The sequence below is a fragment of the Oncorhynchus mykiss genome, chromosome 15, assembly GCF_057628025.1.
Source record: "Oncorhynchus mykiss isolate SJ-2025 chromosome 15, ASM5762802v1, whole genome shotgun sequence".
Taxonomy (NCBI): domain Eukaryota; kingdom Metazoa; phylum Chordata; class Actinopteri; order Salmoniformes; family Salmonidae; genus Oncorhynchus; species Oncorhynchus mykiss.
In genome coordinates this window covers 62,535,973-62,562,500 of record NC_143036.1, presented here as the reverse complement: position 1 = coordinate 62,562,500, position 26,528 = coordinate 62,535,973, and the positions used below count along the sequence as shown (strand labels likewise).

The 26,528-nt window shown below is 44.5% G+C and overlaps 1 protein-coding gene and 1 long non-coding RNA gene across 8 annotated transcripts in view; one reads left to right on the top strand and one right to left on the bottom strand.

Annotated features, from left to right (window-relative positions):
• Positions 1-2,454, top strand: part of LOC149978141 (uncharacterized) — a 14,526-nt gene extending 12,072 nt beyond the window's left edge. Inside the window, exon 3 of the long non-coding RNA XR_016486833.1 lies at positions 2,317-2,454. This is a non-coding gene — a long non-coding RNA (uncharacterized LOC149978141). The remainder of the gene's footprint in view (positions 1-2,316) is intronic.
• LOC110490458 (synaptotagmin-1) overlaps positions 1-26,528 on the bottom strand; it is a 209,706-nt gene that overhangs the window by 82,885 nt on the left and 100,293 nt on the right. Inside the window, exon 1 of one of the 7 annotated variants that reach the window (XM_090200709.1) lies at positions 22,308-22,593. The exons of 5 other annotated variants lie outside the window; for them this stretch is intronic. The gene's annotated coding sequence lies outside the window, so the exon portion shown is untranslated. Of the gene's footprint in view, positions 1-22,307; positions 22,594-26,528 lie in introns of those variants that run through there. One more of the 7 variants, XM_036944840.2, reaches the window with a different exon arrangement.

Sequence of the window (26,528 nt, the reverse complement as noted above, 5' to 3'; positions counted from 1 at the left end):
CCAGGCAGAGCTGAAATTGGTCTATTACTGGGCCCCGTTTGAGGTTTTGTGAGGGAGAGGTGGAGAGAGAAAGGAGAGAGAGCGAGACGGAGATAGAGAGAGAGAGGAGGAGTGACAGAAAAAGAGAGGCCCTGGGGCCGAGTGCCCAGGGTTTCCCCCAGTGCTTTGTTTTATCTGGTCCCTCTGGGTCTATAGGAATGGTTCCAGGGAGGGTTATGTGCAAAGGCAAACAGTCTTCACTGAGACCATCCAGAGAAAGCTGTTCAGTACATGCCTGGTGGTACTATCACTCATCACACAGTGGTCCTTCTGCTACTCAGATGTTAGTGGGGAAGGCATTGTACTCCCCGTACTGTTAGTAAACACATCTATATGTGACCTCAGAGTGTCCCTGACCAAAATCAACTCATTATTCTATGACGGTAAATATTCAGTACATACAGTGCCATCAGAAAGTATTCAGACCCCTTGACTTTTTCCACATTGTTATGTTACAGCCTTATTCTACAATGGATTAAATATAAAATGTCCTCAACTATCTACACACAATACCCCATAATGACAAAGCAAAAACAGGTTTTTAGACATTTTTTTCAAATAAATAAATAAATAAACAGAAATACCTTAATTGCATAAGTATTCAGACCCTTTGCTATGAGACTTGAAATTTTGCTTAGTGCATCTTGTTTCCATTGATCATCTTTGAGATGTTTATACAGCTTAATTGGAGTCCACCTGTGGAAAATTCAATTGATTGGAAATTTACCCGCAAAACACCAGTCTCAACGTAAAAAGTGAAGAGGCGACTCCGGGATGCTGGCCTTCTAGGAAGAGTTCCTCTGTCCAGTGTCTGTGTTATTTTGCCCATCTTAATCTTTTCTTTTTATTGGCCAGTCTGAGATATGGCCTTTTCTTTGCAACTCTGCCTCGAAGACCAACATCCCGGAGTTGCCTCTTCACCTTTGACATTGAGACTAGGGTTTTGCGGGTGTTATTTAACGAAGCTAGACACTCTAATGTACTTGTCCTCTTGCTCAGTTGTGCACCGGGGCCTCCCACTCCTCTTTCTATTCTGGTTAGAGACAGTTTGCGCTCTTCTGTGAAGGGAGTAGTACACAGCATTGTACGAGATTGTCAGTTTCTTGGCATTTTCTCGCATGGAATAGCCTTCATTTCTAAGAACAAGAATTAGACTGACTAGTTTCACAAAAAAAGTATTTGTTCTGGCCATTTCGAGCCTGTAATCGATCCCACAAATGCTGATGCTCCAGATACTCAACTAGTCTAAAGAAGGACAGTTTTATTGCTTCTTTAATCAGAACTACAGTTTTCAGCTGTGCTAACATTGCAAAGGGGTTTTCTAATGATCAATTAGCCTTTTAAAATGATAAACTTGGATTAGCTAACACAATGTGCCATTGGAACACAGGAGTGATGGTTGCTGATAATCGGCCTCTGTAAGCCTATGTAGATATTCCATAAAAAATCTGCCGTTTCCAGCTACAATAGTCATTTACAACATGAACAAGGTCTACACTGTATTTCTGATCAATTTTATGTTGTTATTTTTAAATGGACAGAAAATGTGCTTTTCTTTCAAAAACAAGGACATTTCTAAGTGACCCCAAACTTTTGAATGGTAGTGTACATTTTAGAATAAGGCTGTAACCTAACAAAATGTGGAAAAAGTCAAGGGGTCTGAATACCTTCCGAAGGCACTGTACATACAGCCAATTAAAATGTCTCTCAATATTCTATGATAATAATCTATTCTCAGATTCTCTATTTCTGGTTTTCAGCTGTGCTGAAATACAACCTTTAACACCAATGTCCATGGACACCTCTGCATTGTCTTTGTAGTAATAACAGTCAAAAAGTCATAAAGACTTCCAATTGCAATATAAATTGAAACATCCCCATTTGTTTTATTGAGTCTGGGAAAGAGATGGCATGGGAAGAATGTGATTAAGTCAAATGGGAAAAGTGGTACTGCTGCTACAAGGACAATCAGCGGTGACCAGCTCAATGATTACAGAGCCAGATCATTTCCTACTGAGTCATAACCATCTCGTCTCATTGAACCAGGGCAGATATATACCACTGTACCTGTTCCCTATGCAGTACTCATACAGAGATGTTCGTACAGAGATGTTCGACTGCTTCAATATGATGATTACTCTGGAAACTAACTACCTTGTTTTCCTTTCACTATGTTCAGTGTTTGTGCTGAGATGGAGATAGCTAATCAGGAGACTTTACAAAACCTTTGTCTCAATGAGCAAAATGAAACATTGTTTTCCCTCCTTTTTTCTACAGGGATGAGTGACGAGGGCAAAAACAAAGGAGCACCACTGAGACAACAGAGATGATACATTGGAAACTCCCTCTTTAGACATCATCTAGGAAGATGATGGCTATAATTGACCTCAAGCAAAGCTTGGCCAGTGTGACAGGGCTCCAGGAGATGATTCGATACTGATCTAGATACTTGTGTGTAAATGATGTATGTCTATGGTGTATGTACTATGTAGGCACCTGAGCTGAGCCACAAGGGAGACTAAGCATCTACCACCCCACTATCCGATTATGGGGGCAATGTAGCATATGTTTCTGTCTGTTGATTTTGGTTCTTTGAAATCCCCATCCCCCACTTATTACCATTGTCTTACCAGTTAATGTAATCTCAACTCGTAAAAACATAAAACATGGAGTAGGTGTGTGTGTGTGTGTGTGTGTGTGTGTGTGTGTGTGTGTGTGTGTGTGTGTGTGTGTGTGTGTGTGTGTGTGTGTGTGTGTGTGTGTGCGTGTGCGCGTGTACTGTAATATTAGAACCAACACTGCAAACATGGTGGTTAAAGAAGGCTATTAGGCCAATCAGATACATGCTATTAGATAGAATATGGTTTCTGCTCATATAAAATGTTGCAGACCTCTTGGAGAGGAAAGGCACTAGCGTTTCAAGATGGAGTTTTCTTTCTGCCAACTCTGGAATACTGTCCTCTGCAATTACAGGTGCCATTTTCTATGCTGATTGGCGAAGGGGGTAAACAAAATGAATCAGGATTACTGTGAAATGGGTTAGAGGTGATTCCCTCAGGAAGGAGAGAGGCTGCACCTCACTGTTAGACTCTGAGCTGTTGCTAAGCATTGCTCCTCTGTAGCTCCTCAATAGGTGATTGATTGAACCCTTTAGATATTGAGGGGCAGGGCCCAGATGTCATTGGTTGGATTGTTAATGATCAGGATGGAGGGTTAGAAATTACAGTAAGTTACTGTTTGACCCTGTCCGGAGGTGTCCTCGGATGGGGCCACAGTGTCTCCTGACCCCTCCTGTCTCAGCCTCCAGTATTTATGCTGCAGTAGTTTATGTGTCGGGGGGCTAGGGTCAGTTTGTTATATCTGGAGTACTTCTACTGTCCTATCTGGTGTCCTGTGTGAATTTAAGTATGCTCTCTCTAATTCTCTCTTTCTCTCTTTCTTTCTCTCTCTCGGAGGACCTGAGCCCTAGGACCATGCCTCAGGACTACCTGACATGATGACTCCTTGCTGTCCCCAGTACACCGGGCCATGCTGCTGCTCCAGTTTCAACTGTTCTGCCTGTGATTATTATTATTCGACCATGCTGGTCATTTATGAACATTTGAACATCTTGGCCATGTTCTGTTATAATCTCCACCCGGCACAGCCAGAAGAGGACTGGCCACCCCATATAGCCTGGTTCCTCTCCAGGTTTCTTCCTAGGTTTTGGCCTTTCTAGGGAGTTTTTCCTAGCCACCGTGCTTCTACACCTGCATTGCTTGCTGTTTGGGGTTTTAGGCTGGGTTTCTGTACAGCACTTTGAGATATCAGCTGATGTACGAAGGGCTCTATAAAAAATAAATAAAACATTTGATTTGATTTGACTGTGGTTTACCCTGGTGTCAGGGTGAATGGATCAGGGGAATTATGATGGAAATGTCCTCAGTGGAAATGTACTATGGATCTTTAATAAACACACTATGGCTATCAGCATCACCTCAGTGTGTGCCTGACACTGTTTCTCTACATAAAAATGCAACTGTAATTAAACGCTTGGGTCAAAGTCAATATTTCATAAGAAGACACTTGAATATTAAACAAGGCGCAAAGCTAAAGGTGAAATGCATACATAATTGTAATTTATGTTCAATAATAATGCTATTTGTCATCTAGAGCTGTTAAAGTGCTTGAGGGCACAAACAATCAACGTTACAAAGATAATGCACTCTCTAAGGAATAAACCGATGGGAAAAAATTATGAAGAAGGAGCAGATAGGAAGTTACGCTGAGAAGTTAGTGCATCGCTATGAAGACAGGGCTTCAGGCATAGTGCCTCTAAAAACTCCACCCCCATATTTGATTGTGTTTATTGTCTCAAACCATCTGCGGCTCATAACCCTTGACTGAACAAGCTGTTAGTCAGCCCAAGTGGGAGTATGGAGGAAAATCAGCCATGCTTTCAAATGGCCTTCCTGTCACAGCTAACTACTGCTCCCTCTCTGAGATCACTACAACCCCAAACTGCTGCTGGGTTGAAACTGGACGGGGGAAAGCGATCATTCACACAATACCCAGACATGTAATGGCTCCTGTCACAAAGGTAAAAGTGTCCAAAAAGCTTGCGGAATACCGATTACTAACCGGAATGCAACTTTCTGTTCAGTTAAACTATGCCCGCTGTGGAAAATTCCATTCCAATGGATTCAGGAGTGTTATCAGGAATGGCTCGCACAAATAGGTGTTTATTGCCAGGCCATTTAACAAACGAGAGAGAGAGAGAGAGACAGAGAGACAGAGACAGGGAGTCAGAGAGAGAGACAGAGAGAGTGACAGAGACAGAGAGGTAGAGAGAGAGACAGAGAGAGAGAGAGAGAGAGAGAGAGAGAGAGAGAGAGAGAGAGAGAGAGAGAGAGAGAGAGAGACAGAGAGAGTGACAGAGACAGAGAGGTAGAGAGAGAGAGAGAGAGAGAGAGAGAGAGAGAGAGAGAGAGAGAGAGAGAGAGAGTGACAGAGACAGAGAGGTAGAGAGAGAGAGAGAGAGAGAGAGAGAGAGAGAGAGAGAGAGAGAGAGAGAGACAGAGAGAGTGACAGAGACAGAGAGGTAGAGAGAGAGAGAGAGAGAGAGAGAGAGAGAGAGAGAGAGAGAGAGAGCTCTTCCCAGCCTCAATTATATTAGATGTATTTCAAAAGGGATGCAGGCCGGGGCTCTTTAAAGACTGCTGAACTGGGGAAACACTTTGGAATACAAACAGGTTTTCCTGTGAATTCAGAGACAAAGAAGGGAAAGATAGAAGGACTATTTTCAGCTATTACTGTGGAGTTGGGATGCTATTGAGTCCAGAATATACCTGGATTTCTTTTGGAGCAAGTGTGGACAGTGTGTCTCACTTGGAGCACACTGACACTAATTTACTGCCGTATTCATAGCAAACATAGCGGATGTATTTAACTACCTCCTTCAATATGGATAAAATGGTGCATTTGTACACAGTATATCACGTCATGATGCACAGTAGCTCACGCACAGTAAGTATCACTCAAATCAACTTCCTGTAAATTGACAGATTGAGGTCATTCACATTGCTCCTAATCAAATCCTCCTGTCTCCTGCCTTGACTGGCCACCTGACCCCGCCCATCCTGGTTGTATGCATCAGTCATCTCCCTCCAGATGTCTGTTGAGTGCTCCGTAAATATCCCTCCTGATTGGCCCCATAACTCAACGCACGGGGATGCGCTTCGGTTCGACCCTTGCCTGACCTTCCAGTGTGCAGTAGAGACAGATCCCAGACTGACCCCAGGGGAACAGAAGTCAGCGCTCCTCGCTGGATGTGTCAGAGTCTAGGTGATGTGGGTAAGGCGGAGTCAGGCGCAGGACACAGAGATGAGTAATAATAGTACTTTTACTCAAAAACCCAGAATCACATAAACAAGACAACTTACAACAATAAACACACACAAAACCATGATGGCCCCAGAGGGTTAAATAGGGGAATAATTGCAACGTAATGGAAACCAGGTGTGTACAATACAGACAAAACAAATGGAAAAAGAAATGTAGATCGGTGGAGGCTGGAAAGCCGGTAACGTCGACCACCAAATGCCGCCCGAACAAGGAGAGGCACCAACTTCGGCGGAAGTCGTGACAGGATGTCAGGTGCTGACAAGTTGCATAAACACCAAGTGAGGAGTGGGTCTCATCTGAAGGGCAAAGATAAAAGTAAGAGTCAGAAAGATAAATGGCTAAACCTGGCCAGGGTTGTCACAGCGAGGAGACAAATAAACTGATGTTAACAAGAGGAGAATGTGCTGCTGTACCTTACAAAAACTGGTTTGAAACTGGAATTAACCTTCTGATCCAAGACAGAATAAGTATATTACTATGGTCAGGCTTGAATTCAGAAGTTATTCTACAGTCGCTTGCAAAAGTATTCACCCCCCTTGGCCTTTTTCCTATTTTGTAGCCTTACAAACTGGAATTAAAATATATTTGGGGGGGTTTGTATCATTTGATTTACACAACATGCCTACTGCTTTGAAAATGCAAAATATTTTTTATTGTGAAACAAACAAGAAATAAGACAAAAAAAAGGGCTAACTATTCACCCCCTCAAAGTCAATACTTTGTAGAGACACCTTTTGCAGCAATTACAGCTGCAAGTCTCTTGGGGTATGTATCTATAAGCTTGGCACATCTAGCCACTGGGATTTTTGCCCATTATTCAAGGCAAGACTGCTGCAGCTCCTTCAAGTTGGATGGGTTCCGCTGGTGTACAGCAATCTTTAAGTCAAACCACATACTCTCAATTGGATTGAGGTCTGGGCTTTGACTAGGCCATTCCAAGACATTTAAATGTTTCCCCTTAAACCACTCGATTGTTGCTTTAGCAGTATGCTTAGGGTCACTGTCTTGCTGGAAGGTGAACCTCTGTCCCAGTCTCAAATCTCTGGAAGACTGAAACGGGTTTCCCTCAAGAATTCCCCTGTATTTAGCCCCATCCACCATTCCTTCAATTCTGACCAGTTTCTCAGTCCCTGCCGATTAAAAACATTCCCATAGCACTATGCTGCCACCACCATGCTTTCACTGTGGGGATGGTATTCTCAAGGTAATGAGAGGTGTTGGGTTTGTGTTAGACACAGCGTTTTCCTTGATGGCCAAAAATATACATTTTAGTCTCATCTGACCACTTCCATATGTTTGGGGAGTCTCCCACATGCCTTTTGGTGAACACCAAACGTATTTGCTTATTTTTTCTTAAAGCAATGGCTTTTTTTCTGGCCACTCTTCCATAAAGCCCAGCTCTGTGGAGTGTACAGCTTAAAGTGGTTCTATGGACAGATACTCCAATCTCCGCTGTGGAGCTTTGCAGCTCCTTCAGGGTTATCTTTGGTCTCTTTGTTTCCTCTCTGATTAATGCCCTCCTTGCCTGGTCTGTGAGTTTTGGTGGGCAGCCCTTTCATGGCAGGTTTGTTGTGTTGCCACATTCTTTCCATTTTTTAAAATAATGGATTTAATAGCGCTCCGTGGGATGTTCAAAGTTCCGGATATTTTTTTATAACCCAACCCTGATCTGTACTTCTCCACAACTTTGTCCCTGACCTGTTTGGCGAGCTCCTTGATCTTCATGGTGCCGCTTGCTTGGCGGTGCCCCATGCTTAATGGTGTTGCAGTCCCTGGGGCCTCTCAGAACAGGTGTATATATACTGAGATCATGTGACAGATCATGTGACATTTATATTGCACACAGGTGGACTTTATTTAACTAATCATGTGACTTCTGAAGGTAATTGGTTGCACCAGATCTTATTTAGGGGCTTCATAGCAAAGGGGGTGAATATATATGCACGCACCACTTTTCCGCTTTTAAATGTTTTATTTTTTGAAACAAGTCATTTTTTACATTTTACTTCACCAATTTGGACTATTTTGTGTATGTCCATTAGATAAAATCCAAATAAAAATCTATTTAAATTACAGGTTGTAATGCAACAAAGTAGGAAAAATGCCAAGGAAGATGAATACTTTTGCAAGGCACTGTATGGGTGTTAAAATTAAAATACCTATCCTCATCTGTCTCCCAATTAATGAGCCTGCCTGTAAATGGACTACACCCACTAACCCCCCAATTGCTTCCAGCCATTGCGCTAATGCTACAGTAGTTAGCATTGGCTCGTGAAACTGCCTCTAACTTCCTTCATAATGGAACCAGAGACATACAAATGGTATCCAGGACTTCATCTGACTCTGTGAAAGGAGATAAAGGGCCTCATTGGCAAAATCCCGAAGTATCCCTTTAAGCTGAACAAGTGTGTCATCAACAGCCAACTGACCTGGGTTTACAGTGTTTATTTAAGTGAACTATCTAGACAACGTTGACATTCGTAGACACACATAGAACACTATGGAGTTTAGATGATACTTTAGACGTGACCAGATAGTCCATGTATCCAGCACTTTCTCTCATTTGTGTTTGACAAGGTCATCTTGGGGAGCTGCGATATACCCCAGGCTTTGTCTGGCAGGTCTGTATATTCCAGAGGAAAGACATTTACCATGCTTGTCATGATCCTATTTTGAATGGCTCTGTGCAGTAATAAGGTCATTTATCTTGGGCCAGGGGGAGAAGCTCTGTAGTTGTCATACTGAGGCGCAGAAGATAGATGTAATAGACGAAGCCTGGCTGCACTTCGGACAAAATTTCTTCCCGCCTTTTCCAATCTCAACCAAATCAGGGTCATTTTGCAGTCTAAAGGGGTCCGAAAAAGCAATAATGTCACATCCTATAAGTGGGAGCTGTGGTGAAATGGAACAAATGAAAGGCTTTTGGCTGCTGGCTTGGTGAAACAGTATTACATACGGTTGTTTTGTACACTCAGGGTTTTGATATTTCACAGCCACTATACAACAGCCATTAGGAATGATAAGGAAGACGGCCATGATGTTGTGTCCGCTCACTGTGTTCTTCCAGATAAACAGTGTCTGAATAAAACTCCAGCAGCACGTTATCAGATCAAATCCCATCTGGGTTTCTTCAACCTAGACAGCATCTAAGGCACGGGGCATATTTCTGGCTCTATCCTTAACCATCCTATCACTCTATTTCTATATTTTTCTAATAATACCATAGTGCCAAAGACAACAGAGAGCTGGTGTGTGCAGAGCTCAACATTCATTTTATTGCCATAGTAGCTGTAACGGCTCTCGTCGAAAGGAGTGGACCAAAGCGCAGCAAGGAAAGTGTTTATGATTTTTATTTTCAGAAAACACTCAAACAAAAACAACCAAAGTGAAAACGAAAGCGCACAGTTCTGTCAGGTACAGACACTAAACAGAAAACAAGATCCCACAAAACCCAAAAGGAAAATGACAACCTATATATGATCCCCAATCAGAGACAACGATAGACAGCTGCCTCTGATTGGGAACCACACTCGGCCAAAAACAAAGAAATAGAAAACAGACTTTCCCACCCGAGTCACACCCTGACCTAACCAAACATAGAGAATAATAGGGATCTCTAAGGTCAGGGCGTGACAGTAGCATAGTAGTCATTCTGCAGTAGTCTTTCATTCTGCTTCCCGCAGATCCTCTCCCTCGATAGGGCAGATAAAAATAGCAGGTCATTGGGTCAAATTCCTTGGGGTGAATTAATAGTATAGTTCCGAGGATCAACCAGAAAGACTGGAATGAGCGTGCTTTCACAGCTATAGTGAGAATCTGATTATCATACACGGATAACGGGCGTCATGGCAACCCAGGATCTTGCATGGCGTGAATACCTTTTTTTCCTCTCTCATTGTCCCATTAGAAATAGATGTGTGACACATTTCCTCTTTCACTTTCATTGGTTACAACAAGTACTGGTCTGCTTCTGGTTCTAAGAAGCTGATATTTCCTCATTGACTAAAAACACATATAGTAATGGGTGTATTATTCAAAGTTAAGAACAGTCATAGGAAGATATAGCCTGGTGTTTATTACTATCCCTTTCTTCAAATGCCCTTGGCTGAGTCTCCTGTGTCGGTACTGCTGCCACCTTGCCAGGACCAATTGACACCTTCTCCTGGAAAGACAAAAACTGAACCACACTCTGTCAGAGCCATAACACCTGCTTAACACCTGTCTTTGTCCTCCAGCCATGGTCTTTTCAATTAGAATATCTCTACGGGACAGAATATTCACCAAAATAACTGTCCTACAATAAGTACAATAAGTATCTATCCTTGTCACCTTGGGATCCAGAACCTATCCTTGTCACCTTGGGATCCAGAACCTATCCTTGTCACCTTGGGATCCAGAACCTATCCTTCTTACCTTGGGTTCCAGAACCTATCCTTGTCACCTTGGGTTCCAGAATCTGTCCTTGTCACCTTGGGGTCAAGAACCTATCCTTGTCACCTTGGGATCCAGAACCTATCCTTGTCACCTTGGGATCCATAACCTATCCTTGTCACCTTGGGTTCCAGAATCTGTCCTTGTCACCTTGGGGTCAAGAACCTATCCTTGTCACCTTGGGATCCAGAACCTATCCTTGTCACCTTGGGATCCAGAACCTATCCTTGTCACCTTGGGGTCAAGAACCTATCCTTGTCACCTTGGGTTCCAGAACCTATCCTTGTCACCTTGGGTTCCAGAATCTGTCTTGTCACCTTGGGGTCAAGAACCTATCCTTGTCACCTTGGGATCCAGAACCTATCCTTGTCACCTTGGGATCCAGAACCTATCCTTGTCACCTTGGGATCCAGAATCTGTCCTTGTCACCTTGGGGTCAAGAACCTATCCTTGTCACCTTGGGGTAAAGAATACGAAATAAACCAGGGCGAACACAAACTTTTATTATTTGAAAATAAAGGGACGGAAAGTGAGCACTTTCACCTATACCATGTGAGTAAACTTGCAGATGAGAGGCCGTGCAAAAGTTCCACTTGACTGCGAGGAGAAGACATTTTAAACGTTGACTAAACCAGATCCGTCAACATTGTCTGGAGAGATAAGCCGGCAGCGGGGGAGTCTGGGGGAGTGTAAGGGGGTCTCGGAGAGACTCTCCCTCCCAGACGGAGGAGTAGCAGGCTGGGGCTAGCAGGGGACACTTCTCCCAGAGGATGGAGGGAGGATAGAGAGGGGGGAGGCAGCGCCAGCTCCCTGTGGCATGGCTGTGAGGAGGAGATAAATGCTGGGAGCGGTTGGAATGCTTTCCACTAGGCAGAGACGGTGGAGAGGAGGACGGCCATCTGTGAGCAGACTGAACACACGCTGCTGTACAGCTTATTTTATTACCGCCCCTCCTGGAGAGTGGCAACTTTGTTTCCTTCCAGCCTCTTTGTTCCTGTGTCCTTTTCACCTCTCCCTCCCTCAGTCTTTTGTTCTCTCTCTCTCTCTCTCTCTCTCTTTCAGCAAATCCCAAACAAAACAATGTTGCTTTTAATTTAAAAGTGTCTGGGGACTTCATTAAGTGCTGTTAAAAATCTCTAATTATAAGTAGCGGCATGTGTCTGACTGGCCAAGCTGTTCCATTCTACGTCCCTGTCCTCTCAACAACCTTAGAAAGCTTTCATGAATTTAAACAGACGATGTGGAGCTCCTCAGTTTTAGCTGTGCATTTAACAGAACTCTACTGAAGGCAAATGAAAACGTCCGCTACAGAACGTACACACTGCTCTCTGATTCACACACATTCCAAGGGAAACATGGTAACACCCGCAAATGGATTTAATGGCATAATATATTCTAATTGTGGTCAACCATCATCAACTTCAGCAGCTCCTAGCAAAAGCATCCCAAGCACCGTTGTGGCTGGGCTGGGGAGACGTCTGGTTCGATAATTCAGTGGTGGTTTGTAGAGGGCGGTCTGACACTCCCTGTGAGCACTATGTCGTGTGGCGGTGGAACGTGACTCCTCCCCCTGTCTGCGTGGGACATGACTGAGGTCCTACAGCGTACTACACACACACCGGCACACAATACGCCCACTGCAAGCAGACAACAAAGACCCTAAAAATAAACATGCCGTGCCATAATTCATACTACAGCTGGATCACATCGATACAGAGGGTGCATGTACAGTTGATGGCACATCAGTGCAACAATAATGTGCAACCAGAACGTGACGCACTTCATACATAACGTCCGTATCAATACAATGTTGTTAAAGCCAATGTTTCATTGCGGATATTCATGATTTACATCTTAAAAGCTCAGGAGCTACAGCTAAATAACCCTGTAACACTGGCAGGGTGAGTCATGTACTTAATAGAAATGCCATCCATAAATCTACATAGACTCTTATCCTCTCCCTCATCCACAATAACAACACAATACTGGAGCTAATTGCTTGTGGCAATGTAACATGCGAGTGCTATCACTGTAGCGTCTGATGTTTGTATAAAAACATACTGAGGAGGCTTCTTCACTCTGCACTTTTTTGTGTGACACTGGTGACGCACGCACGCACACACACACACACACACACACACACACACACACACACACACACAGCAGGGGGCTGAGTTAGAGGGTAGGTATGGGTGGAGAGGTTGGATGTTGTGCTTGATTTTTATGCCAGCGGTGCTCAGATTGGGAAGGAGAGGGGAGAGAAGGGAGGGGTGCTTTCCTCTTTAGTGCCACTCAGGCTTAACATGGATAGCTGGATTGACGGCTGGGGGGATGGAGGGTGGAGGGAGTGGGGCCCAGAGAGTTTCACTGAGCTGGGTGGACCTGGGCCAGTCAAGGGGGGTCCAAGCAGGTCCCTAGGGTGCCATTCATCTCACAGACAAGGAGCTAAGCCTCTGTGTGTGTGTGTGTGTGTGTGTGTGTGTGTGTGTGTGTGTGTGTGTGTGTGTGTGTGTGTGTGTGTGTGTGTGCGTGCGTGCGTGCGTGCGCATGTGCAATACCAGACAACCTCTCATACAGAGAAAAGGTTTAAGAACAATGTGAATGACATCTAATTTTGTTTCCAATTACAGAGTGATGTACCAGGGTGACCTCATAGTTATTCTGAATGGCTCGGGTGTATTGGTTTAATATATCAACCCGTGTTGCAATGATGGGTCGCAAAATGGTAGGAAGGAGTTTTTGTAAATTATTCATGTAACTTCATATATCTAGTCCACAGGAGGTTGGTGGCACCTTAATTGAGGAGGACGGGCTTGTGGTAATGGCTGGAGTGGAATGGGTGGAATGGTATCAAATACATCAAACACATGGTTTCTAGGTGTTTGATGCCATTCCGTGTGCTCCGTTTCAGCCATTATTTTGAGCCGTCCTCCCCTCAGCAGCCTCATGTGATCTTTTCGTATTGTTGTGTCATTGATTCTAGTCTAGAGACAGCATGTCAACTTACTGTGTCTGCTTCATGGTTTCAAAAGATCCATAGCAAAGCTCTCACATAGTGACATGTCTTATAATAAAGCCTGCCTTCTGTGAATGAACAGACTGTACATTACGTTTAGTCATTGTGAATCTGATGTTGGATCGGTCATTACAATAACACAACAAACTCCTGAGTGATATTTAATTAAACAGGTGAAGATGGACGCCCGTCTATGACCTGTGACCTTGAGGTTATGTAACATCCATTAGCCATTCAAGGACACAGGCATCTATCCATGACTCTGAATGCGTGGGTCAGACCATTAGCAACTGATGTAAGGGATCTGGAAAAAATGCAAATGTTGAATATAAATCAACATAATTAAATATTAAGTGTGGGTGGCAGACGTAGTTTGCATACAGATCATTCAAGAAGAACAACCGGACCATCATAATCCAGTATCTTATTTTTAGTGTGTGTTTGCCACTCCCTTTGCATCCTGAGTAAATCATTTCTCCAAAGGGTTTATCATATCAGGAGGTAGAGGAGTTATTTATACTGACAGCTACGGCAGAGAGACAGAGAAAGAGGCTATTATCAGCTGTGGGGCTAAAACAATATTGGCTGTTTTCCAAAGGGGTCTTGGATTGAATTTCAATTGACCAGGGTGATGTGTGTGTGTGTGTGTGTGTGTGTGTGTGTGTGTGTGTGTGTGTGTGTGTGTGTGTGTGTGTGTGTGTGTGTGTGTGTGTGTGTGTGTGTATATGTGTATGTGTGTGCGTGCGTGTGCGTGTGCGTGCATACACTAATCTTTGTAATACTCAAATAGTATACTTAGAATGAGTTAACCATAAAGAAACGGCATAGAAAAGAGGTTCACTCAGTTGTCCCACACCACCTTGAATAGGTAGGGTTTCAATGGGAATAGTCCAGATATTGAACCTATTAGGGTTGCTTAGCCAGAGTAAGATGAGCTCCCTCAGGTTTGTAACAAGACTTTCTGGCAGCTATGACTTTATCTTTACTATCTGTTCACAAACAGTCTCGGGGGCGTTGGAGGCTTTCCACAACCAGAGAGGAGCTCCTTCACCACATTCGAAGGAATAGGAGAGAGAGTCTTTGCCTGAGAGTTGATGTTATCGATGCGCTAATTTGGCTTACTTTTTCAGGAACAATGTGCCCCCGAACATTTGCCAGCCTCCGTTCAGCGGAGGTGACGAAAGATGAATAATACATGGAACGTATCTCCTGGCGTTAATCATGAAGATTGCACGCGCACCCCTCCGCACCCCTCTACACCCTCCTCTCCCCAGCTCCAAGCAGCCGTCCTAGCAGGGAGGAGGTGAGAGAGAGAGAGAAGTTAATGTAATTGCCCATGCTCAATTCAGTTCAGCTCGTTTAAGAAAAGTATTACAATGGGGCACCGAAAGTTCCCCCTGATGCCGGATTTACCTTTGATGGTGAGTTTTTTCATTGACAGCCTTGCAAATGAGGTAAAAATGAGCCGATATGTCAAAAGATTAGACGGAAAGACTGTGTGTGTGTACAAGATAGAGAGGTAAGGGTAGAGATTTTAAAAAAAGAAAGCGTGTGTGTGTGTGTGAGAGAGAGAGAGAGAGAGAGAGAGAGAGAGAGAGAGAGAGAGAGGGAGAGAGAGAGAGACTGTGCTGCTGCATTTCACCTCTAATGGGGATCTGTGTCTCGCAGATCGGACCTTGCTGGTATGTTGATAAGGCCTCTCCAATGGCCGGCTAAGAGAAGTAATTACTCTCCATTTAACACAATCTACCCTGCTCCTGGTGGATTTTTTTTTAACAATTCCAGATAACACCTGTTTCCCCCACTAAAAACCAATACCGGAGATCCATGTTGAGATCTCAATCCATCAGAACCTTTTTTTGGACAGAACGACACTGCTGTGATATTAAGTAAGCTGCTTTTTACTGGGAGAGGATACAAGCCTGAGTTGGTTGTCTATCACCCTTGTGAATGTAAAGCAGCACTGTGGGGAAATGTTGAACCTCCATCATTATCTAGTGGCAAGAAGGGGCCTCAGTCAAGGTGTCATCAATACCCCCATCTCATAGGAGGAGGGAGCAGAGAAGAGCTAACAAAATTTACCTTGGTTTCTGGAGGAAGCTAATCAATTAAAGTGACAGTGTCAAACAGAAGGACCTCAGTTGTATGAGATGAATGATCTTAAATACACAAATGGTGCTGTTCAAAGGAGAGTATATTTAGCAGTAGTATCCCAAATATACAGAAGCAATAAGGTGATCCATACTATCCCCCTAGTCAGGCACTACTACAATTACAACTACTACAACTAATAATAATAATACTATTACAACTATTACTACTGCTACTACTACTACCACCACTACAGCAACAACTACTGATACACCTACTACTACAACTACAACTAAACAACAACTACTACTACAACAACTACTGTACTATGACCACAAGTACTACTAATACAACAAACTACTACTACAACTTCTACTACTACCACCACGACCACCTCCACCACTACTACTACCAGTGGAGGAAGTGGAGGACCATACTCCGTAGGGAATTTTATAAAAATAAAAATGGTAAAAATTGAAAACCTATACTAAATAATTCAAATGTCACCAAATAATCGAATTAAACAAACAGTTTTGCAATGAAGATCTACAGTAGCCTCAATAGCACTCTGTAGGGTGGCACTATGGTGTAGCCGGAGGACAGCTAGCTTCCGTCCTCCTCTTGGTACATTGACTTCAAAACAAAACCTAGGAGGCTCTAAGTTCTCACCCCCTTCCATTGACTTACACAGAAATTATGACAACTTCCGGAGGATGTCTTCCAACCTATCAGAGCTCTTGCAGAATGAACTGACATGTTGTCCACCCAATCAAAGGTTCAGAGAATTAATCTAGTACTGAGAGCATGAGCTACAGCTAGCTAGCACTGCAGTGCATTGAATGTGGTGAGTAGTTGACTCAAAGAGAGAGAAAGACAATAGTTTAACAGTTTTCAACAAATTAATTTCTTCAAAAATTAAGGAGAAGCAAGAGAGAGAGAGGGAGAGAGGTTGTCATTTTTTTCACCCTCACTTACTTAGCTAGAAAATGCAGCTGGCTAGTTTGGTTACTCAAACACCCTGCTCAAACAGAGGGGTGCTATGTTAGTTAGCTGGCTATGATTATCCAACACAACACTGGAATTCTTCCACATCAAGGTAAGCTTTTGGTTTTATTAATGTGTTGCCACCGGTGTAACTGCTTACTGACTATACACTGTAAAGTTACTGCATGATTGTAGTGGGTTTACTAACACATTAGTTATATTAGCTATGTTGACTATGACGTTACTTTAGCTCATATGGTAACAAAGATGTAGGCTGTGTGTAGCGGTTATGACGTGGTTTGGCTTGGAAAGGTTTTTTCGCCTGGTCACAAACAGCTGATGTGTTGTTCATTGAAGTCCACAAATGAAGTGAAACGTGATAGGAGGAGAATGCATAGAGACTAGAATGAATACAACGTGGCTGCTATGATCAGGGGTGTATTCATTCCGCCGATTCAGTTGAAAAACGTTTCTTAAACAGAAGCAAACAAAACAGGGATAAAAATACTGGCACTGACCGGCACTGACCGCCACTGACTACTGCTACTACTGCTACTGCTAGTCTGAGTGTTGTCTTAAGGCCGGAGAGCTGTCCCACTGTGCAGAATCAGACAGGGTTTTTCTGCCCAGAGTGGAACCTGATCACTCAGACACAGAGGGAGAGGAAACAGCTCGAGCAGCAGCAGTCAGACCACTGATTCACACAAACCCAGTAACAAGGACGACAGCAGGGATGGAAACCCCCCCCCCCCCCCCACTATCCTACCGTCATACTCTCTCTTTCTACCCCTCCCTCCCTCCCTCTCATCATACCCTCGCTTTCACTCCAGTTCACCTCCCTGCCCCCTCTGACTTTCTTCTGCTTTTATGCAGCTGGCTGACATATAGTACATACACTGGCTATAGCTGCACCTGAGTAGGGGTTTACCAGTGGACTCTGGGTAGAAAGAAACTACAAAGACAGAACCTTTTAAAATGGTCAGAGCTGGGAGATGGGGCTACTAGGTAAGGCAATAGGGCCAGGATGTCACTTCTCACCGTGCACATCTGTGTGACACACAGGGGAAATGAACCACTGGCTGGAGTCCAGCGACTGTCTGTCTGAATCCCTGGGGCCAGTCGGTCCCCACACGGGGCGCCAAGTCCACACGGCAGCGCTGCGAACCTGGACGTTAACACACAGGCCCAGTTCTCTGGCTTCACCCAGCTAGCTATCACAAACAAGGGCGTCCTCGGGAGAGTGAAAAATTACCCCATTCACCTCCACTGCACAGGGACAGCAGGAGGGATAGAGGGAGGGAATGAGAGGGAAAAAGAGGACAAGAAAGAGAGAAAGAGTGAACGGATGGATGCCCCTGCTGGAGCAGCATTGAGCTGAACAAACACAGTGACACGTGCTTGCCTGCCTCAGTTGCCCTGACCATGTTATTAACACACCACTGGAACACACTTAACTCATGCCTATTCAATTATGCTAATTCCAACATACAAATGACCCTGGTTGGCTTCCCCATGTTGTCTCAATTAGGGGACATGTGTAGAAGGGGTAAAGCCCAGAGAGAGGGGTGTGGTGCTGGTAGTGTGTGATAACCAGGCCAGGGGCGAGACGTTTACCCCTCTGGGATATTGGGATGATATTCCACGGCCAGAGGAATTCCGTGCGGCTGCTATCTACAATGGTTCCATGCGCGGTCCCACCGACCATATCACCAAAGCTTAGGGAGATGTTTCAAAGCATCTTTCATCTATTAGGGCAAATATAAATCATCTGTTTTCATGTACTGTTGCCTTTTTTTCACAGAGTCATGTCGCTCACACTGATCCAAATCCACAGCTGTCAAATACTCTTTATTTAACGGAAGTTACAAGACACGCTAAAGATTCAAACAACCCACACATTGAATGAGTGAAAACATATGAATAGTACTGGTAGGCTTTAAATGGCTCTATAAATCAGAATGATACTGTGGCTTGCATGTGTCGTAGGTAGGTACATTTAAAAAATCTGCATTCAAATCAATAAGGTGAATCTTTAATACAGACAGCAAGGATTAATGACATTGATTGGGACTGTGAAATGGGGCATTTGTGTGTGTGTGTGTGTGTGTGTGTGTGTGTGTGTGGGATGACACACTAACATGTGGAAAGCATGTGGCTAACTTCTTCCTGATAAAACATCCACTGCCCAGAGAAGCGAAAAAGCTCCGTATCAAAACCATAATCTCACTCTAGCCAAACATACCAGCAGCTGAAGCCATTACCCAATGTTTGGATGACCTCTTGTGCAAACATATCCCAGACATGAATCCAACGTTCAGGAACAAGGGATTCTCCTAATTCTCAGGATAAAAACATTAACTGACGTGGCTCCCAGTTCGTCAGAGGGTCAAAACCTAATCTGTGGGGTAACGTCAAAAGCTCCAGCACTGGAAAAAGATTAGCTGATACTACCACTCTAAGAATAGATTTGCGAAATGTATTTTGTTATCTTGTCAATTGGTAGAATGCGCATGCTATATATAACCCATTTTTTTGTGAAGCAGCTTCAGGTCAAGCACGCATGCATACGCACACGCACACACACACACAATTCAGCCCACTGGCATGGGGGTAGGTGTACATCTCTTTAGCACCTCTCTCCTGCCAATCCACTGTCACCTTGCAGTCCACTGACTGGCTGTTGCAGTGTAGAGAAGGTGGTGCTGAAATCTCTCACCCCTCTTTCTCACCTCTCTAATATGCAGCTGAACTGATTGGCCCTGTCCAGGAGAGGAGGGGTGCTGAAACCCCCAGCACTGCTGTGTCTGAGCAGGCAGGCTGTTGAAACTGCCAGCACTGCTGTGTCTAAACCAAAAGGAACTGTCCAAAGAGAGGGGGTGCTGAATTTAACTGGCTGCTGGCTGCAGGGAGCTGTTTGGCCATGCTGCTTGGGTGTGTCTAAATGAGCCCAGCTCTCGACAGGTAGGCGCCTTCATGCCTTGTTTGCTTTGGGGCTGTCATGTGCCCAATTCTTAAACTACCATAAGTTACCCCAACTTATTGAAAACCACACAATCAATCTCTATTCATATCCAATTCCATCCTAAGAATAAAGTAGTGCATTCTGTGAATAAATCTTCTGATCACTGCTTCATGAGAGAGCAACCACCAATGTGACCGAAGACATCACCCTGTGCGTTTGGCGAGGTTGAGTTCTGTCCTCCCTGCAGTAAGGATGGATAGACAGTCAGAGTGGGTGTTGAGGTGGTGAGTCACAGAGGAAGGACAAAGTCCAGCAGAGTGGAAAGTAGTAGGGAGAGTAGTACACTGGTCAGAGCGTATGCACGCACGCACACAAACACACACACACAAACACACACAGGTCTATTGTCTAAACAGGCCTCTTCCGTGACACTCTCTGATTCACCTTATTTCTTCCTACCTTCTCTTGCTTTCTCTAGAATTGTCATTCTCTCTTTGTCCGTCTCTCTCGTTCTCTCTCTCTCCCCCTCCCATTCTCTATTGCCCTGTTTTGTTATATTTATGACACAATACATTAAATATACTCTTCTGCCACCACTAAATAACCCAGACACACCCCCAATGTCACTACAAGGTTGCATGAAGGTCACACGCTCCTCCTACTTTACCGTTTGCTTGTCAGAGGCAAACATATTTACTTAACTGGAAGAGCTGCTAGATAAACAAAAACACTGTATGAACTGAGTGAGAGCGCCAGAGAGAAGCTCATTAGTTATTGATGCAAAGACATGAACAAACATGTGAGCGAGCATGCACGTGCACACCACACACACCACACACACACCACACACAGCCTGTCTGTCTGTTTACTGATCTCATTGTATTGCTCATACATGCTGAAACTACAATTCTGGAACAGAATCCATTGAGGAACGTTCCACACAAACCAAGGAACCTGTTGTATAAAACAGTAAGTGTCCACCAATCTATCACTAAACATTGTCCCATTCAAAATGAACCAGATGAGAGCTGAATATCTCTTAACTGAACATTTCTATGAAAATGAACAGTAACAATAACTCTGAACAAGACCAGAGTGTACAGCCATGGTCCATTGTTCAGCCTGCCTTGACCCCTGTTGGAAGTGCAAATCCATTTTCCAAAGGACAGCTTGTTACAGAGGATGTGAATATGCTAGATTGGCCTCCAGGAGAGACAAAAAAAATACCTGGCGCAAAGAGGTGAAATTAAATTGAAATCCGACAGGTTTGATTCATGTGTAAAAAAAAGAACTGGCCGTGCATTGGCTTTCATGGATTACACCAGCTGAGGACAATGGAAGGAAATGGAGAGGAGTCGTTTGAAGCTCCACAATGAGACAACCTTCCACTCTTTCATGTTTCTAAATGAGAGAACAACTGTGAATGTTAATCACCGTTCCACTGGATCTGTGCTCTGGGTTTGACCTATTTATAGTAGAGGGAAAGGAATGGAGGGGTGGAAAGAGGACTGGTCAATTCATCTGAAATAAAGACTTGGGAGAAGGATGGAGAGAGAGGGGGGAGAGAGAGGGGAGAGGGGAGAGAGAGAGGAGAGAGGGGAGAGAGAGAGGAGAGAGGGAAGAGAGAGGGGAGAGAGGGAAGAGAGAGGGGAGAGAGAGGGAAGAGAGAGAGAGGAGGCACAATGATTTTAATATGACTGTCTCCATCCGACTGTCTTCCATCAGTCCATGGGAAGGGGGGTACCTATGTGGAGGGTAGGCTAGATGATAATAACTCTACTCATCCATCTTGCCTGTAAAAAAAATAGATCCTACCCTTTAATATCTGGAAAGCTGATTCTCACTGAGAAGCTATTCTGTTCTGGTGTATGCTGTGGGTTTTTAATGTCCCTGTTTGTATTTTATCCCCATATTTTTAACCCCATTTTCCTCTTTGGTGATTGATAATCATTCATCATTCAGTCAGCAGAATCCAGTCTTTTGTCTCGTATGGGGACAGAGGCTCTGCTGCTCCACACTGAATATCCTGCACTCCCTCCCTCCCTCCCTCCCTCCCAGTTCCAGCGCTGTATCTGAAGCCCAGCTCAACACCAGCGGGACTCCGCTCATCTCAGCCTTTCACTAATGCCACGGATGCTTTCAACTCTGCCACCATGTCCAGCCGGGTCACACACAACCACGCACACACCCAGATGCATATACACACACAAATGCAAACACACAGACACACATGCATTCACTCACACACACACATATATCGTGCATTCACAAACACAGAGCCATTTGCTGTCGGCTTTCGTGGAATGGGAGAAAGACGGCATGCCAGTCTTTCAGCAGGGGTGAGGTGAGAAAATACATACAGTAATCCTTTATTCGTGTTCTGAGAAAAACTCCTGAGATGATGACAATATCTAACAAGCACTTCGCCACATTCGTGAGGAAAAGAGAGCAATGAAATACATCAGAAAACAACAGAAACAACAGCTATTAAGCAGCCAATTTAGTAAAAGGAATCCAAATCAAAAACCTCCTTTTCCTATTTTGTTTTTTCTTCTGTAAATGGAGGTATTGATGTATTGAGGTATCCCTTGACATCTGCCATTAAAGAGGAGCTAGAGTCAGAAACAAACTGACTGCTCTCACATCAAAGTTCCAATCAGGTTACATATGCCCTGTGACCCGCGACAGCTGACGTGCACAAACACACACTGACACACTCACAGACACAGATGAGAAACAACACCTTTCACCTCTCCCCTTGCAAGCCACATCCATTCTATTAAGATCATCATGTCTAAGGAATCACCTCCCGAGTCTACACAGGCACCGCTAAGTGCTTTCACGATCTGTTCTCTGTAAAGTATCTCTCTCAGCGGAGAGCCTCCATACTCTGTGTCTTACCTGGCAGCACGTGCTCAAGCCTGGGTCCTCCTTACAGCCTAGGGAGGTTTCTGGAAGGGCTCTGGGGGAGTTGAGGGGGATCGAGGCTGGGGATGAACGCTCAGCGAGGTCCCTTTCGCACGTTGATGGATCAGCTAGCGCTCACGCACCAAACACAACACAGCTCCGGCAGACAAGCTCTGACACTCCCCCCCACTCTTCCCGCCGACCTACTCCAGCCTCTCTCTCTCTCTCTCTCTCTCTCTCTCTCTCTCTCTCTCTCTCTCCTCTCTCTCTCTCTCTCTCTCTCTCTCTCTCTCTCTCTCTCTCTCCTTGATAGAGCCACTCTTTGACATGTAACCACCCACTACCTCCCCTTCTACTCTTAAAAACAATAGTCTCTCTCTTCCTTGTACTAAACCATACATTCACATATAGTACACATCTCTCTCTCTCTCTCTCCCTCTCTCTCCCTTTCCCCACCCCCTTCTCTCTCTCTCTCTCTCCCTCTCTCTCTCTCCCCCCTCTCTCTCTCTCTCTCTCCCCCACTCTCTCTCTCTCTCTCTCTCCCCCTCTCTCTCTCTCTCCCCCTCTCTCTCTCTCTCTCTCTCTCTCTCTCTCTCTCCTTGATATAGCCGCTCTTTGACATGTAACCACCCACTACCTCCCCTTCTGCTCTTAAAAACAATAGTTTCTCTCTTCCTTGTACTAAACCATACATTCACATATAGTACACATATCATCTATTTGTAGTATAGAAAGTCTCTCTATCTCTCTCCCTCTCTCTAAAGGTGCTGCCTCACAACAGCGCTCCACACTGCCAGATGTAAAGCTGAGGTGAAACACAGCACACCCAGGGAGAGGCAGCAACAGCCAACAAAAGGAAACCAGGCCATCCAATCAACAGAGCATAAGGTAGTTACTGTGCATTCGGAAAGTATTCAGACCCCTACAGCCAAGACAACACAGCAGTGACTTCGGGACAAGTCTCTGAATGTCCTTGAGTGGCCCAGCCAAAGCCCAGGCTTCAACCTGATCGAACATCTCTGGAGAGACCTGAAAATAGCTGGGCAGCAACGCTCCCCATCCAACCTGACAGAGCTTGAGAGGATCTGCAGAGAAGAATGTTAGAAACTCCCCAACTACGGGTTTGCCAAGCTTGTAGCGTCATACCCAAGAAGACTTGAGGCTGGAATCGCTGACAAAGTTGCTTCAACAAAGTACTGAGTTAGGGTCTGAATACTTATGTAAATGTGATATTACATTTTTTTTTTTTATAGATTTGCAAACATTTCTAAAAACTGTTTTTGCTTTGTCATTATGTGGTATTGTTTGTAGATAGATGAGGGGAAAAAACAATTGAATCTATTTCAGAATAAGGCTGTAACATAACAAAATGTGAAAAAAAGTCAAGGAGTCTGAATACTTTCCGAATGCACTATAAACATTTGGTTTATACATTATATACAGTGGAGGACTGTATTAGCATGGGCTTGTGTACCTCAAAAGAGTCACCCTGGCAGTAGAGGCTTGGTTTGGTGTGGTTTAATTCCATTTTTCAAGAACCACTTAGGTTCTGACCCTGAAAACCCCCGCCCTCCCACATACTGGAGGTCCTGAAACTCCCAACTCACGCATTCGCTTCAACTGACCTTGAAACCAGTATTCACAAAAGTCTTACAATGGAGCTCTGTCAACTTTTCCAATTTCAAAAACAACGGGTGTCTTTCGGTGGGCTAAAGTAGAAGAAGGGAGTTCAACGGTTCAATTAACAACAGACAGAACCAACTGTGAACTACATGATGGAAATAGGCCTTGTTAAGCTGATAAAAAATGTGGAGTGGGAGGCGCATGGAGTTTGTGATGACACACAGGGCTGTCGGACACTGTAGCCAGCCCAGCGACAAGGCAACGAAAAGCAAACAGACAGCAGGCTGTGTTAATGATTACCTTCACCTGGTCTAGGCTTCCTTACAAGTTGGCATGTTTGGCTAGAAGCTTGAGTCTCGGTCAGAAAACTGTGGTTGTTAAGCCCACCTATCTGTGGCCGTGTGTGTGTGTGTGTGTGTGTGTGTGTGCATTTGGGTGTGTGTGTGTGTATTGCGTAGGGATGGATAGGAGCAACGCTGCGTGGAGACAGTGGTCTCAGGAAGACAGGAAAGGGAGGAAAAGAGGGGGGTTGGAGATTATCTTCCATCTCCCTGACGAGCTCACCCCACAGCTTCTCAAACAAACACACACACACACACACCAACACCTCAGCTCCACAGAGGCTGTTCTAACAACACAGCTGTAGACTGCAAACTGCAGCCCAGTTAACACCTCCAGTGTCTGACTAGCCATAGCACGCAGTCTGTCAGTGATAGATCTCACTGAGTTCTCAGAGAGGAGGGAACTAAGGGAAAGAGGACAACAGTGAAAAGCCGCGGATCGTCATCTAGGTGAGAGTCAAGTTAGCTGATCGTAATGACTCTGTGAACATTAAATGCAGGTAGCTGTAAAATGGTTAGTGACTAAACAGGGCTATAAATTACTGCCCCTAGGGGTTGGAGGGTAAAGAGCTGTTCCAGTCTCAGCAGGCAGAGGAAGCGTCTTGCATGAAAAGGCTCAATCAGAGAGAATATGTCATCATGGAATGGCAATGTGAGCCGTCATGCTCTCTGACTTCTATAAGGGATGTTACTGGACTATGGACAGAGAGAAAAACGTGGAAATCCAAACAGAACTATGAGCTATTGAAAGGTGCAAACACACTGTACGCATTCACTTCTTATCTCAATCCTATCTCTCATCTCGACAACACCTTGGCAACAGTGAGCTGTTTGCTGATTGGCTGGAAGGCTTTCTCCTCTGTGGTTCGGTGCCTTAATGCCTTCTGTTATCCCGGGGTGGGTCTGTCCCCATGGCAACATTTTATGTCCTGTTATCGTAAATATGCAGCGAATGGTAAAACAACAACAACTAAACAACAACAAAAACCGAGAGAAAACAAGGCCACAGTACACCACTGCATGGTTAGATGTAATGAGCATTGAAGTCAGAAGTCACAGAAAAACATTTCCCTTTTTCAGATGAAAAGTCACAAGAAACCAAAAACGAATCCATGCAAACAAACAAATCAAACTAACAAACAGACTACGTTAGCTAGCTAGATCAAGGCAGTGAGACACAACATAACAGCAAATGGCTGCCACACAGCCAGTCTGCAAAATAAATATTTCATCCTGGTCTCCTCTCTCTCCTAGACTTTGTCATCCACCACTTGGCCGATACAGTCAACAGGCTTTGTTCTGGAAGCTTTGGGGACTAAGAGGCTCCAGCCCATCAGACTGAGATGAACACAAAGTGTTGCCAATTCCAAAAAGAAAGAGAGAGGGGTCCATTCCAAAAAAGTTGAAAAAAATAACTGAAAAAAAAACCAACAAAAAAACATTTCATGAAATAATCTTGGCCTGACTTCTGTCTAGTGGCCCGTGAGGAGCTGAATGATTCTCTTGGAGGGGGAAATAAATTAACAACCTATCTCTCGCCTGCCAAGTTCATGAAGAGAGCCTGAAGTGAAGAGTTTGTCTTCCCGAAGAATGCTAGCTGTGAGGAGTGGGGAGTCAAAGGGTCAGCAGGGACAGGAAGAGAGAGACAGAGAAAGAAAGGTGAAGAGAAGAAGAGAGGGCAGGAGAAAGAGGAGTGGGGAGTCAGAGGGTCAGCAGGGACAGGAAGAGAGAGACAGAGAAAGAAAGGTGAAGAGAAGAAGAGAGGGCAGGAGAAAGAGGAGTGGGGAGTCAGAGGGTCAGCAGGGACAGGAAGAGAGAGACAGAGAAAGAAAGGTGAAGAGAAGAAGAGAGGGCAGGAGAAAGAGGAGTGGGGAGTCAGAGGGTCAGCAGGGACAGGAAGAGAGAGACAGAGAAAGAAAGGTGAAGAGAAGAAGAGAGGGCAGGAGAAAGAGGAGTGGGGAGTCAGAGGGTCAGCAGGGACAGGAAGAGAGAGACAGAGAAAGAAAGGTGAAGAGAAGAAGAGAGGGCAGGAGAAAGAGATGGAGATAAAAGGAGTGGGAAGAGAAAAAGGCAGCCAATCTCCAAAAGGTCAACATTTTAAGATATACTTTGACAGTCCAAGCCCTTCCTGAACCCCTGTAAATTGAGATATTATATGTCATAGTCGATTCCCAACTCAGCCTGTCTGCCACCTGCATTGTCTTCCATCCTAGGAATAGTCCAGTCTGTATGGTTATCATGCCCCTGTCAT